The sequence below is a fragment of the Equus caballus genome, chromosome 8 (assembly GCF_041296265.1).
Source record: "Equus caballus isolate H_3958 breed thoroughbred chromosome 8, TB-T2T, whole genome shotgun sequence".
NCBI lineage: Eukaryota > Metazoa > Chordata > Mammalia > Perissodactyla > Equidae > Equus > Equus caballus.
The window spans coordinates 7,502,096-7,517,381 of record NC_091691.1 but is presented as its reverse complement, the minus strand read 5'-3'; the positions used below and the strand labels follow the sequence as shown (position 1 = coordinate 7,517,381).

At 46.9% G+C, this 15,286-nt stretch overlaps 2 long non-coding RNA genes across 4 annotated transcripts; one reads left to right on the top strand and one right to left on the bottom strand.

Annotated features, from left to right (window-relative positions):
- Window positions 1-6,619: 6,619 nt before the first annotated feature.
- Window positions 6,620-11,418, bottom strand: LOC111774605 (uncharacterized). 2 transcript variants are annotated; one of them, XR_011441735.1, is made up of 5 exons: window positions 11,336-11,418; window positions 10,001-10,242; window positions 9,232-9,417; window positions 7,853-8,838; window positions 6,620-7,146 (listed from the first exon to the last, which is right to left on the bottom strand). It is a non-coding gene; the product is annotated as an uncharacterized lncRNA (long non-coding RNA). The 2 variants fall into 2 exon arrangements; XR_002809639.2 differs by having other exon boundaries at window positions 6,648-7,146; window positions 7,853-8,015.
- On the top strand, window positions 11,271-14,488 carry LOC111774606 (uncharacterized). 2 transcript variants are annotated; one of them, XR_011441738.1, is made up of 3 exons: window positions 11,271-11,626; window positions 12,285-12,459; window positions 14,316-14,488. It is a non-coding gene; the product is annotated as an uncharacterized lncRNA (long non-coding RNA). The 2 variants fall into 2 exon arrangements; XR_002809641.2 differs by having other exon boundaries at window positions 11,326-11,626; window positions 12,285-12,487; window positions 14,316-14,453.
- Window positions 14,489-15,286: the final 798 nt, after the last annotated feature.

Here is a 15,286-nt window from a genome sequence, read left to right as displayed (position 1 = left end):
GAGGTGCCTGGCAGGTTTCCCTCCAGTCTTGGAGCAGGAAGGACACCCCCTGCTGCCTACAGTGGACCATTCCCCTCTCCCCATTTTCCTCCCGGAACCCTTGTGTCTTCCCCATAACTTACAATAAAGCCTGTCTTTGTTCCTTTGCGTAATTCCCATGTGCCTGTGCTCTGGAGATCAAGTGGAAAAGCACTGACTGTGTGAGAGGTGACAGGAGAGGACAGACCTAACTGTTTACAGGTTCCCGTGGCCCAGCTAACGGGGTGTGGAGAGGACACAACTTGATGGCTACAAGGACTGACCCTTGAATATTAAAGGTGTCTATTGAGTTGAAACATTGCAGCTCAGGATAAAATGGGCCCAGGAGAGGGGTCGACAGGGAGGCTCATCCTCGTCAGTTGGTTGGAATGGCTGCTTCCCCCCGAGCTCTCTGACTCGGAGTGGCTGAATCATCCTTAGTGGACACCAGGAATCAACATGTTTAGTCTTTTCTAATGTAGCAAGTTCTTTTGGGACTTTTTTTCTTTTAAAGTCCTAGACAAATCACCTACATACATGGCTAACCTACACTGTATGGACCTGACATCAAAGCTTCTGGGCCGGGGCAAACAAGGAAAGCCTTAATTCTAGGGTGGGACATGTCCCTGAGCAATTTGTGACATCTTGCTTTTAAAAAGCAGGAGGACTCCCTGAAGACATCTCTTCCCTTCTCCAAAAACAGGGATGAAAGGGAAGTATTTGTAGAGGAAACAAGCTACAATTAGTTCATTTTAGTTACAAAGATTAAAAGACTTCTAGTTTGTGGTCCAATATCTATGGGGCTTAGAGATCATCACTCCTGTCATCACAACAAGAGAAAAGCTGAACAAACTGAAAGCAATTCTTCTTAAATCCATTGAATCCAAGAGAACTGAGGTCACAGGGCAAATTATCACCATCAAAATTGTAGAGACAGGTGATTACAGAGAATCACAGCTGAACAGAGCAGAGGCTTCTGCTTGGGCCAGGACCTGGGCAGCAAAACTTAAACTGTAGCTGGTGAACTTCTAGAGACTCAGTGCGGACAAGCCCAAAAGTTAAAAACTCCAGGGGCCCCAGTCTTATGGGGCCTCCACACCTTCATGAGTTTTACCTCCAGTAGCCCCACCACATTCTCAGGGTGAAGATTAAAGAACACTCCTTCACGCTTCCAGCAGAGAGAGAAGAAAACTAACCATTTGGAAACACACCCAGAGCAGCCTGTTCTCCTGGAGAGAGCCTTCCCTCAAGGAAACTGTTTTACCTTGGCTTCTACCAGAGCATCACTGGCCTGGGGAAAGGAAATACCCTAATCTAGTCCCTCCAACTTTCCATGGGGAGGAAGGGAAATACCCAACTCCTGCTCCCTCGAGCAGTCTCTCACCTAATGAGAAAAAAATCTGAGAAGCACTTGTACAGGTCAAATCCCAGGGATTCAGGCTCCCTAAAAGCCTGAGATCCAATCATGGAACAACAAAACACTTCTCCTTTCCCCACACCCTCCCATGGCATCAACAGGGCTCCTGGATCAAAACAGGATTTCAACTAAAAGAACTTCCAGTCTCAGACCCAGTTGAAGAAGAAGTATCAAGGGAAACCCAGAGAGAACAGGGCAGAGAAAATACACAACACAAACCCTGCAAAAATCAAAGGACCCCAGAGGACACAAGAGCTTCTGACACCTGTGGTGAATAGCAAACAGCAAACATGGCTTAACTCCTAGAACATGAAAAACTCACATTAGGGCCGCCCCAGTGACACAGTGGTTAAGTTCGCATGTTCCGCTTCAGCAGCCCGGGGTTTGCCAGTTTGGATCCCAGGTGCGGACCTACACACTGCTTCTCAAGCCATGCTGTGGCAGCTGTCCCACACATAAAGTAGAGGACGATGGGCACGGGTGTTAGCTCAGGGCCAGTCTTCCTCAGCACAAGAGGAGGATTGGTGGCAGATGTTAGCTCAGGGTTAATCTTCCTCAAAAAATAAAAAATAAAAACTCACAAGAAAGGCCTATTTACCTCAGTTGTTTATACTCAGTACATCACATCCATCTTTCAACTAAACATACAAGCCATACTAAAAGGCAAACCCCCCACAGTTTGAAGAGACAGAGCAAGCATCAGAACTGGGCTGCGATATGACAGAGATTTTGGAATTATTAGACTGGGAATTTAAAATAAGTATAATTAATATGCTAAGGGTTCCAATGGAAAAAGTGGACAACATGCAAGAACTGACGGCCAGCGTAAGCAGAGAGATGAAAAGTCTAAGAAAGAATCAAAAGAAAATGGTAGAAGTAAAAAATATTGTAACAGAAATGGAGAATGCTTTTGATGAACTTGTGAACAGACTGGACAAGACTGAGCAGAGAATCAAGCAAGACTGAGCTTGAAGATATGTCAAGGGAAACTTCTCAAACTAAAAAACAAGAGAAAAAAGACTGAAGAAAATAGAAAACAATATCTAAGAACTTTGGGACAATTACAAAAGGTGTAACATCTGGGTAAAGAGAATGTAAGAGTAAGGGAGGAAGGAAGGAGCAGAAGAAATACTTGAAATAATAATGAATGAAAACTTGTATTTAACATACATCAAACCACAGATCTGGGAATCTCAGAGAACACCAAGCAGGATAAATACCAAGTGATCAACACCTTTGTATATCATATTCAAACTTCAGAAACTCAAACACAAAGATAAAACCTTGAAAAAAGACAAAGGGGAAAAAATCATACCCATAGAGAACAAGTACAAGAATTATATGGTATTTTTCCTTAGAAACCATGCAAGCAAGAAGAGAGTAGAGTGAGATATTTAAAGTGTTCAAAGAAAAAAACCCCACTGACCTAGAATTCTGTACCCATTAAATTCCTCCTTAAAAGTGAAGGGAAAATAAAAACTTTCCAAGATAAACAAAAACTGAATTTGTTTCCAGTAGTCCTGCCTTGCAAGAAAGAAGCTCTTCAGAGAAGGAAAATGCTGTAAGTCAGAAACTTAGGTCTAATAAAGAAAGGAAGAATGTAGAGAAGAAATAAATGAGGTAAAATAAAATATTAGGCTTTTATTTTTCTTATTCTTAATTGATCTAACCAATTCATTTTGTTCAAAATAATATTTGCAAAGATACATTTGGTGATAATAGTTGATGGATAAGTGAGATGTACGAGAGCCATTATATAAGGGAGGGAGGGAGGAATTAGGAAGACAGTGTTATAAGGAAAGTGTGCTAACCATGAAGAAACACAGCATTATTCCCAAGTGAACTGAGGTTAGTTGTAAATTTATATTGTAAACTCTAGGGAAACCATCTAAAAACTTTAAACAAGAAATATAACTGATACGCTAAAAGAGGAGCTCAGATGCAATGTTCACCAAATAGACCACATTCTGGGTAAAAAAAAAAAAAAAAAAAAAAACCCAGACTCAACAAATTTAAAACAATAGAAATCATAAAAAGTATGTTGTAGGACAAAAAAGGACTTTAACGTAAAAAACAAAAATAGAAAGATAGCTGGAAAATCTCCAAATATTTGGAGATTAAACAACACATGGATCTGTGGAAATTAATAAAAGAAACCTTAACTAATTTGGAGTTGGGAAGGCCGGTAGGGGGAGCTGCCCTGCCCTATCACACAGTCTCAATTACCCCAAACAGGAAGGGGCATACCCTGGAAGCTTTGAGACAAGAAAACTACTTTACTGCTGAAGGAAGATTTCTCTCCCCACCCAGCAACAGCCCAGCCAATCAGAAATGCCGCAGCTCAGCCAATGAGAAACCACTGCTGCCTTGAACTGTTACTTTCCCCCATTAGAACTTCCTTTAGAACAGCCGCCACCGATTCCCTCTTTTTCTCTATAAAAGCAGCTCCCCTACCGCCTTGTTTTCTGGATTTGCCTATGATTCGCCAAAGCATGGACTTCCCGAATTGCAATTCTTTTGGTTATTCCCCAATAAATTAATTCTGAGGGTAAAATAACTGGTGAATTTGCCTTTTAAGTCGACAGATCAAAAAAAGAAGTTTCAAGAGACGTGCCAAATATTTTCCACTAAATGAAATTGAATATACAACTTATCAAAACGTGTGGAATGCAGTGAAAGCAGTACCTGGAGGGAAGTTTATAGCATTGAATGCACAGATTATAAAAAAGAAAGATCTGAAACAATAACCTAAGCTAAAGAAAGAAGAGCAATGTAAGCCTAAAGCAAACAGAAGGAAATAATAAAAATTACAGCAGAAATTAATGACGTTAAAAATGGGAAATCGATAGAGAAATCAATAAACCCAAAACTAATTCTTTGAAAAGACCAAAAAAAAAAAAAAAAAAAAAAAAAAAAGGATAAACCTCTAGCCAGGATAACTGGAAAAAAAAAGAGAGAGAGAGAGAGAAACACAAATTACTAACACCAGAAATGAGAGAGAGGCTATGATTACTGATCCCCTGAACATTCAAAGAATAATAAAGAAATATTTGAACACAGGAATATCTTCCCTGATGAATTTTTTTGGATTTATAGCAAATCTTGAAATGAACTAACTCAATTCTTTCTCTACACCTTTAACATCTGGCCAAAATGTTAAAATGTTGGCCAAAATATAACCAAAATGTTAATGAGGATATGATTTAGTGTCTAAATCATTTCCAAATAGTAAGATTCTATTATGCATAAATTAGACATCACTAAAATGCAAACTTTGGGGATTCAAAGGACACCATTAAGAATGTGAAAAGATAATCTACAATATAGAGAAAAATTTGCAACTCATATATCAGAAAGAAACATATCTAGAATACAGAAATAACTATAAAAATTTAGCTATAAAAGGACAAATAACCCACTTAAAAAATGGGCAAATAAGCTGTATAGACATTTCTCCAAAGAAGATATACAAATAGCCATTAAACACAGGAAAAAATGTCAACATCATTAGCCACCAGAGAAATACAAATCAAAACCACAATGAGATATCATTTCCCACCCATAGGATGGCTATAGTAAAAAAGACAGATGGTAAGTATTGGTAAGGATGTGGTAAGCTGGAACCCTCACACACTGCTGGCAGGAATGTAAAATGGTGCAGTAACTTTAGAAAAATGTCTTGCAGATATTCAAATAGTGAAACAGTTACCACATGACCCAAAAATTCCACTCCCAGGTGTACACCCAAACGAAACGAAAGCACGTGTCCACACAAAAACTTGTACATGAATGTTCATAGCAGCAATATTCATAAGAGCCAAGAAGTGGAAACAACCCAAATACCCATCAACTGAAGAATGGAGAAATACATTGTGCCACAGCCATCAATGGAATATTATTCAGCAATCAAAAAGAAATGAAGTGCTGACACATGCTGCAACATGGATGGGCCTTTGAAAACACTATGCTCAGTGAAAGAAGCCAGACATAAAAGGACACACATTGTATGATTCCATTTACAGGGAATGTTCAAAATAGGCTAGCCCATAGAAGCAGAAAGTGAATTTGTGTTTGCCTCCACCTTAGGGGTTAGGGGAAATAGGACTGTCTCGTAATAAGGAAGATGTTTCTTTTGGAGGGATGATGGAAAGCTCCTAAAATTGACTATGGTGATGTTGCACAATTCTGTAAATATAATAATAATAAAAAATACTGAATTGCACACCTTAAGGTGTGACTTGTATTGTACGTGAACCATATCTCACTAAAGCTGTTATGATGATTAAAAAACTGAATTGTTGGGGCTGGCCCCGTGGCCGAGTGGTTAAGTTCGCGCGCTCCGCTGCAGGCGGCCCAGTGTTTCGTTGGTTCGAATCCTGGGCGCGGACATGGCACTGCTCATCAGACCACGTTGAGGCAGCGTCCCACATGCCACAACTAGAAGGACCCACAACGAAGAATACACAACTATGTACCGGGGGGCTTTGGGGAGAAAAAGGAAAAAATAAAAATCTTTAAAAAAAACCTGCATTGTTCATCCTTAAAGTAGAAAGTAATCTCCAGAAGGGAGGACAGAATCTTGTTCACTCGCTCGAAAGGATTTGAATTAGGGCAATGAAAATGCAGAGGGATTCTGTTAGTTAACCCTCTAGGTACTAGAACATCCTGAAATATTCATGGGAATTTCCACACTTTAATTAAAAAAAGAAAAAAGGTGGGGCCAGCCCTGTGGCTGAGTGGTTAAGTTCATCTGCTCCACTTCCATGGCCTGGGGTTCGCTGGTTTGGATCCTGGGCGTGGACCAACACACCGCTCATCAAGCCATGCTGTGGCGGCGTCCCACATAGAAGACCAAGAAGAACTAGAACTATGATATACAACTATGTACTGGGGCTTTGGGGAGACAAAAAGAGGAAGACTGGCAACAGATGTCAGCTCAGGGCCAATCTTCCTCACCAAAAAGCATACCTTTAAAAAAAAAAAGGCACCTAAAGTTTGAAAAAAACATATTCACAAGTGTCAGGAAAGAATGACCATCATTCAGGGGGAGGGGAACGCAAGGAAGTCATCAAATGGAAAACAAGTATAAGAGTTTAGATCACATGGATCTGCACCCTGAATATGAAAGTGGACCCACATTTAGTATTGCTCCACCCCCAAAGATGACATTGAAAGCCAAACAGCCCCATTAACAATATCTCTTTCAAAAGCATCGGTTTGTGAAAAACTATTAATAAATATTTTGTAGTCATGAAGAAATGAATCTTCCAGATTCCCAGTTTTAAAACTAAACGTTTCTGAAGATTCCACTTCATAGGCGTTGGAGGGACTCACCTCCTCGTGGTTGGAGTGGATTCCAGAAATAACAGATGCTGTCAGGATAAAACTGGAAAGAATCCAACAGTGGTTTGTTTTTCACACGTTGGGGTCTCTCATTTAAGCCACGTGATCTGGTTTTGCCCTTACCATTTCACTGGAACACACCTGACTGCTCGATCCAGCAGAAACCTCCCACTCTTTCAGTTGACCTCTGACTTGTGACCCTTCACCAATTCTTTCTTCACACCTACTTGCTTCAGTGACGCCTCATTCCCCTGGATTTTCTACCTCCTATCCGACCTCTGGTTCTCGGCCTCCTGTGTAGGCACCTCTGCCCTGCCCGTCCTCACACTTTGACCACCAGTGTTTTGAAAAGGCTGTATGTTGACTCTCTACAAAAGACATAAATGTGGATCAGCACAACCAGCAGGCAAAGTAACGAAGGATCATGAAAAATTCAATACAGCGTGAGGTGATATTTCAGGGCTTGCGTCTATTAAAATTCATCAGGCTTTAAGGTACCTTTCATGAGTGATCAAAAAAAAATACAAAGGCATTTCGGATTTGTCAAAAAGGTGTGTACCTCTTCTTGATGTAAACCTTTGTCGCCCTCTTCAGTTCACATGACCATCACCAACCACAATACACTCCCCTGGGTTCACAGTGCTCACCAGGGCCAAGGTGGCCGAGGTGCTGGTGCCACAGAAATCCTGGCTACTTAAGCAGGGGACATCTCCAACTTCTGCCTCCCCTACTTCTGTCCTGGGCAGGTCAGGAGGACCCCACCCCAGCCCAGCCTAGGGGCTCTCAGGTGGCTGTCATGACCTAGTCAAGGTTTTAAGGACTTTGGGAGCCTAGGATCACCAAGTACAAATGCATAAAGAAGGGACCCTCTATAAACATTATGACCCTATCGAGGAACATCCTTGACACTAAAAAGGAAGGATGTTGTTTCCACAATAAAGGACAGACCATCCCACAGAACAGCATTTGCCAAGCTGCCCCTGACATGTGTGTGTACACAACATAGAAATCACATTCACCTCCACCTTTCTGAGGGGTTTCCTCCTCTCTAAATGGAGATGATGAGAAACTTACCTCCCAGGGGTGTGGTGAGAATTCAACACGGAGAAACTGTTGAATCCAGCCCCAGCACAGAGTGAGAGGGAAGAAGTGTCAGCTGCTGGATTCTCACACACACGCCTCCTCCTGTCCTTGATCTGCTCACTGCCCTCCATCAGGGAAGACTGCACGGGCCAGCCTGGAACAGAGCCTGGCTGTGGGAACCAGGTCTTGGAGAGCCCCAGTGGGCACACTGGGTCACAAGGCAGGGGTATGGCCCTGCATCTGCCACCAGGGGCCCCACGGCTTCATTTGTCCAAGGCAGCTGGGGTCAATTCTGCCCACCCACCTGAGCACTGACCTGCTTCATACCAAGCACAGCGCTGGGCGGCCATGGTCGGGAGCAAGACAGCTCCTGCCACCCAGGAACGTCAGACCCAGGGAAGGGAGAAACCATGATGGCCTCGGATAACCAGTGATCACTGATCTAGAGCTTCTCATAGAGGTTTAAATAGAAATATAAAGAAGCAGGGCATTTGAAACATAGTCAACAGAAACTGGAAAAAAAAAAAAAAGAAATCATCTAGCTAAATGAGCATGGGGGAAGCATCTGCTTGTGGAAATTTTGGCAGGACGCTCATGAGCTGTGAAGGCTGCCGGCTGACTGTGTAGCAGAGGCAGCAGAACAGAGCCACTGTGTGAGGGAACCAAGCGCAGTGGCGGGAAAACTCCACCCAGAGCGGGGCTGTCACTACCAGTCCCTCAAATTACCTGTTGTAGAATCTGACCGTCACCCAACATCTCCCCTGAAGGGTCATTTTATTCACGGAGACCCATGTGAGCAGCACGTGCTTTGAGCTCTGGAACAGCAAGATGTCAACTGGCCCACACCTCTCAGGACCCGGCCTTGGTCCTGATGTCAACTAGGATGCCCACCTTGATCTGCCTAAAGCCCATAGTGACGGTAGCAGTGGAGGTGAAACCTTTAATGATGGGGCAGGAGATGAAGTCCAGCAGGAGCCCTGGGCAGCCAAGAGGGAATACTGAGTTGGTCACAGCTCTGTCTGGTTCCAGAGGACATGGGTGGATGTGGGCTGGGAGAAGTCGTGTGGGTGGGACTGGGGCTAAGGACTGGTGGTGACACGCCCTCTTTGGGCTGGTTTGGAGAGCAGGAAACGCATGCTAGGTTCTGAGGCTCTGGGCATTTCTCCAAGTGTCCTGGCATCTAAGCAGGATAGGGGAGGGCTGAGGGCATGCCCCTCACAACATACACACACACACACACACAGCACTTGGTATGCAAAGAAGGAAATGCTAACAGCAGGGGCATCCCCAGGAGGCAGGGGCCTCGGAACCCCACAAAGAGCAGAAGTGCAGCCCACCTCCCCCACAGCAGGAAGGTCCGAGAGACTCACCCAAGCACAGGAACCCCATGGCTAACTGCACGCAGCCCCACAGGAAGGCAGCAGCTCAGCACAATGGGGCTCATGGGAAGCGTAGGAGACCAGGAGGGACATGATGGCCGTGGGACCCAGTCACACGCCAGGAGGCGACCAGGAAGAAATACATGAAGCACCCGTGAAGGCAGAGTAGAGGTTGTACTGTCGGGGAGAGAGAGTGATGAGCACCCAGGAGGCAGGCAGCACGCCCTTGGTGTCCCTGATGTAGACGTCTGAGCACAGGGGTCTGTGTGTCCACTGTGTACTGTGACCACACCAGCGCACACGGGCAGGGTAACTGCTCACCCTCTGTTATCCACGGGTGTGACCTGCTATGATCAGGGGACCTCTTTTCTACCCACACCCACAGGGGCCTGAGGTGCTACCTGTGGGAGAACAAAGACCTGTGTGCTTCTGTGTGGGTCTGCGAGCCTGAGGAAGTGTTCTTAGGGCTACAGTGAGTCACCCTGGTGGCCCCATCACACAATCCAGAACTAGCCTAGTGCATGAGTGTGACAAGTATGACAAGAGTAGCTACAGGGGTCTGTGTCCACCCAAAGGCAGTCACATGCTCTCGATTGTAAACCAAGGCTTCCTGGTTCCCTTGGGGCTGGATCCCTGGGTGCCCCACTGTCTGGAGGGGATACTGTGAATTTCTGCTCTGCTTCTGGGTAGTCGCTGAGGCCCAGAGAGGGGTCAGGGCCTGGGGAGGGGATGCAGCCAGCAGCAGGGGCAGACATCTCACCTGGGGTGGGAGTCAGGCCACCTCAGCACAGGCCAGTGCCTGGGGGATGACCTGGACACTAACAGAGCCTGAGGATGAAGTCCATCTTCAGCCACTGAAGGGAGGAGTCGGGCAGCCAGGCCAGGATGGGCAGCCTCCTCTGCACAGCCACAGGGGGCAGCATTGGGTTTGTGAGGCCATGAAGACACCTGAGGGCCTGGCCTGACCCACCACCTCCACAGAAGAAGTCACGCAGGGTGGGCCTGGGGGCAACACAGACCAGCAGTCAGGGTCCGGGCTTCAGAGAACCCAGCAATGGGGGGGGGGGGGGGGGGTGAGGGGGAGGTGCAGGGACATCAGGAGATGCACAATATGTTTCCCCTCCAGGAGGTCTTAGCAAGATGGGTTAAATCACTACCCCACCCCCCAGAGTTAGCCAACAACCTGTGCAGAGTGGGCCTCAACTAGAGCTGGAGTTAATGAGTTAATGCCCTACCCCACACTGCTCTCCCTGAATCGCACCTGCCCAAACCCTAGGGGCCTTCTCTCCCTCCATCAGTGCTTGCCAGGAAAAATATGATAAAGGATTTCTCAAGAACAAGTCTAAACAGAGAAGTCTAAACTCATTAGACTCGAGGTTTCTCCTCCCTGGAGAATCTGTTTGCTTTTTTTTTCCTCCTCAGCAAATTTAAGGGGAAGCAGTGCAGAAAGCAGGGTCCAGGGGGCACCCTCATCTGGATGGCCGGGTGTGTGTGTCGGGGGACTGGAGGCCCTGAGGGTCCCGGGGCTTTCTAAGCGCACACCGCGGGGGTGCTCCACCCTCTGAAGGGGAAGCAGCGCTGGAGGGCGGTGTCTCTCATCCTGAGGCCGCGCCTTACCCCAGCTCCCACCTGTGGCATTCACATCCCGAGAGGAGCCCCAGGGGTTCTAGCTGGTTCTGGGAGAATTTCATAAGCACCTCAGTTAATTCAGGGTGCGCAGCACCTTCTAGGATCCTGGCACCCCCTGCGCTGCAGTCGGCCCCAGGTCACCCCTCAGGCCCAGCCCTGGAGAGACTACTCCTGGCAGAACCCAGCCCCACCCCGAAGCCGCTTGCCCCGAATCCTCCTAGGGTCTAAGGGTGGGGACACCACGCCGGCTAACGGTCTGCGGCGGGCCGGCTCCAGCAAGGCCTGGGTCCGAGGTACCGGGTGGGGACGAGCTGCGTGGAGAATGGGGGTCCTCGCGGGAGCGCCCGACCTTCACACCCCGCGGCGCCCCCGGCATCGGCCTCCCCGCCGCCACCCTTCGCGTCCTCAGCAGCCCTCCCGCCCCGGGCCCCAACCCCCCGCCGCCCGCCAACCGCCGCTGACTCACCTGGAGCAACAGCCCCCGGCGTCTTAAGACAGCCGTGGCCGGGCGCACCGAACCTCAGGAGGCGGGGCGAGGGCGGGGCCTGCGCAAACCTGGCCGCGGGGCGGGGCCAGGGCCGAGAGCAGCCTCCGGGCGTCACCTGTGGCCGGCCTGCTAGGCGCGGCGGGCCCTCGGGATCGTGCTGCTGATCCTCGGTGAATGCCACCAGCCCACCCGCCGCCACCCTTGGCACCACCCCTCCACCGCCGCCGTTTCTCGCCCCCAGAAGCGGCCCCAGGTCCCTCTTCACCAGCGGTCAGTGCTAACCCCAGCGTGCCCTGCAGCCCCCACTGCTATTCCCTCCTGGTCTCCCCTCTCTGCTACCCCCAGACTCTTCGTGGTCGGCTTCTTGGAGAGGGAGGCAGGGGCAGCCTCGCCCACCGCGGAATCTACAAGGGTCGGCCTCAGCATTCAGCACCCTACTTGTGCCCTCGGCTCTGAACCTGCACCCCTACTGGTGCCCAGGGCAGCCAGGGCTAACCTTGCAGACCCCCAGCTTGGCAGGTTGGACTTTCCAGAACTCAGGGATCCACAGATCCCAGAGCGGATGCTGGACGAGGGGCTAGTGCCCTAGTCCCAAGAGACCAGCCAGGATCAGGCTCAGGAAAGATCTGAATGACAGCTGGTATTATTTTGGTAGTGGTGGTGGCTATTTCACTGGTAACCGTCCCCCAACCCCACCCCCGCCCCCGCAGCGCCAGAGAGTCATTCTCTATCTTTAAAAGGAATAAGTCATATGTCAAGAGGTGTACATTTTCAGCCCTGGGGGACCACTGGGGAGGAATACAGCAGAGACATAAAGTCACACCGCTGCTACTCAATAGGCAACCCCTACCACATTTTCAAAATGGAAACACTTGCTCAGTCCTTTGCACAACATGTGAAGTAGAACTTTCTTCTCCACACTCTACAGTTGCTGCATTGCTCCAGCAGTGTCAGGGCATCTATGGTATTTGCTCCAATTACCATGGAAACCCAATTTCCAATCCAGAAAATCCAAGACTGTAAAGTCCAGGAATTAAGAGTGCCGGAGTCCCGCCCCGGCTGAGTCCAGGTTCCTGAGGGATGGATGGCGTCGGCGCAATGAGGTGAAAATAAAGAGGACGTGAGACTTGGGTTGGTGTTAGCAAGTCCCACTTTACTGTGCACAAGTGTCGTTTATATATTTTTCAGGATTAGTACAGAAATAGTTCTACAAATATTCTCAGAGAGATAAGGAAGTAAAAAACGAGCACAAGAATATTTATTAGCATTCTATTCTATATAGCATAAGGTTAATGGTAGTCTTCTCCGCAATTAACTAGTGTTTGTTGTCTCTAAGCTAAAAGAGACAGGTACCTAGGCATCGGTTGTAATTCATGGTAAAGTTAAATCAAAGAGAGAAGGTCCAGGCCTCCGGACAGGACAGCAGTCCGTCTGGTTGCATCCTGGTGGAGCCATCCCTGCCTCCCTCAATCATTTACGCCATTAGTGTAGATGGTTAATGGGAACAAAAGGCGACTCCAGGGTGTCTTATCCCCAGGGCTATCTGCATTCTCAGCGGGCAGTTAAACATCTTTACATTTTCGCGCCTTTTAGGGGGTGAAAGCATTCCTTTGTCTTTTAGATTATAGAGCTAACAGTCCCTTAAGCACACTGCCCGGAGAAAATATCATTTTGTTAGTAAAGGGCTGAAAAGCTAAGCTAAACTATATATCTTCAAGAATAAAAAACAAAAATAAGTATAGACATAACCTTGCTAGAAAGCATGCATATAATTCAGAAAGTATCAGGAGTGTCGGCCGGCCATTCTTCACCGAGGGGCATCCCTGCACCCCTCGGCCTTTCTACTCATCAATTATTTATTATTTATTGCTTTTAGGAGAAAACCTCTATAACATTTTAACAGAAAGCAGAAGGTCAAGAATAATATATAGACACTTCTTGATCATCCAATTCACCAGCAAACTTAGAAGGATGATGCATATATATATATTTAGACAAAGAACTGGAGGGAGAAGAAAACATTAACCAGATGGAGGCCATAAACCTAATTCGACATCTTATCTGGGCAGGATTCCTTTCTGCTTGTCTCAAAAGGGACTGTGTGTTCCACCATTAATTAACTGAAAAATATCTTGAAAGTTACCTGCAGGTGGTCACATTCTCTTACTATATCTAATTTTCCCGGGAGGTAGTGCCTCCCAAGCAGCCACCCAAAGGAGTGAAAACTGGAGGTTAAGAAAGGAAAAGGAATGAAGGGCAATTAGAAGCGGCACAGGTTTCAGAACTATGTGAGGGGCTGGTCGGGTATTCTTCACCAAGGGGCGACCCTGCACCCCTCGGCGTTAATCGGCTGGACCCTGTCAAACAGCCGATCAAATGATGCAGCCACGGCTCCCGGCATAAGAGATTCTGATTCATTGAATGTTCCAATCACTTGAGTCCTAATCAGAAAACCTTTTACATTTTCACTCCTCTGGCTGGTTCTCTCTCAGTAAGTGTGGGGTTCACTCTTGTTCAGAATCCTGGCTCTATCACTGAGGAGCTATGTAGCCTTGGGCAGGTTAGTTAATGTCTTAGTTACCTGTTGCCACATCACAAATTATCTCAAACTTAGCAGCTTAAAATAGCACACAATTAACATCTCGCAGTTCCTGTGAGTCAGTATCCAGGCACAGCTTAGCTGGGTCCTCCTCAGGGTCCCACAACACTGCAATCAAGGTCGGTGGGCTGCTTTCTGGGGCTCAGGGTCCCGTTCCAAGCTCACAGGATTGTTGGCAGAATTCAGTTCCTTGTGGTTGCTGGACTGAGGCTCCCATTTGCTTGCTCTCAGTTCCCAGAGGACACTTGTAGTTCTTTGCTAGGTGACCCTCTCCCCACATGATAATTTACTTAACATTAACTTGTTTAGTACTCACTATGACCCTCTGAAGTAGATGCAATTATTATTCCTATTTAGCAGATGAGGAAACTGAGGCTGGATGAAGAGCTGTGATTGGTACAAGGACAACTGTCCAGCAAGTGGCAGAGCCCAAATCAAAGTCAAGTTCATCTGGCTTCAAAGACTACGTGCCTAACCATTACAAGATGCTGCCTCCTGTTTGCTTTGTCTTATTAGAACTTAGTTGAGTGTTATTGTGTCTTTTTATTTTAGAGTATATCTCTTGCACATTGGATAGAGAGGTTCTTGGAAAAGGAGCTATGTCTTAGTCACATGTGTCCCAGGTCCATAACACAAGCCCTGACATGTAAAGTAATTAATAAATGTTTGCTAAATGGATGGATAGGGTGGGTGAGTGGTGGATGTCTGGATAGATGGATGGATGGATGCATGGATGGGATGGATAGTGAATGGATGCGATGGGGGCTGGGTGTGGGTGGTTAGTGGATGGATGGATAGATGAATGAATGAGGTGGGTTGGTTGGTTTGAAAGAGGGATGTGGTGGGTTAAGGAATGGATGGATGGAGAGTGGGGTGGGTATAAAGTGGGATATGGAGTGGGTGGTGGGTGGAGGGATGAGTGGGTGGCTGGGTTGGTGGTGGGTGGGGATGGGTGTGAGATAGGTGAGTGGAAACAGACAATAACTTCTCTCCCATCTGAATAGCTTCCTAGACATTCTCTACTTTTCCTCTGCAGTCATCTTATATTGTACATATTGTTTATCTACAAGATTCAGGCTGGCCTACACTCATCATTGAATTGATACCCATAAATTTATATTCAGATTTAAGAATTCACAAGTCCCTGGATATTACAGGAATTGGCAGATCCTATTTCTCCAGAATGGAGTGAGCTGAATGGCTGCTTAATAAGTGGATGGCACCAGACTATGCAGCTCAGCACCCTGGAAGGCTGAGGGATGCCTCAGCTCCTGCCTGCCTGGAAACGAGAAGAATTTTGCTTTTCCAAGAGCCAATGTATTCCTACTGAC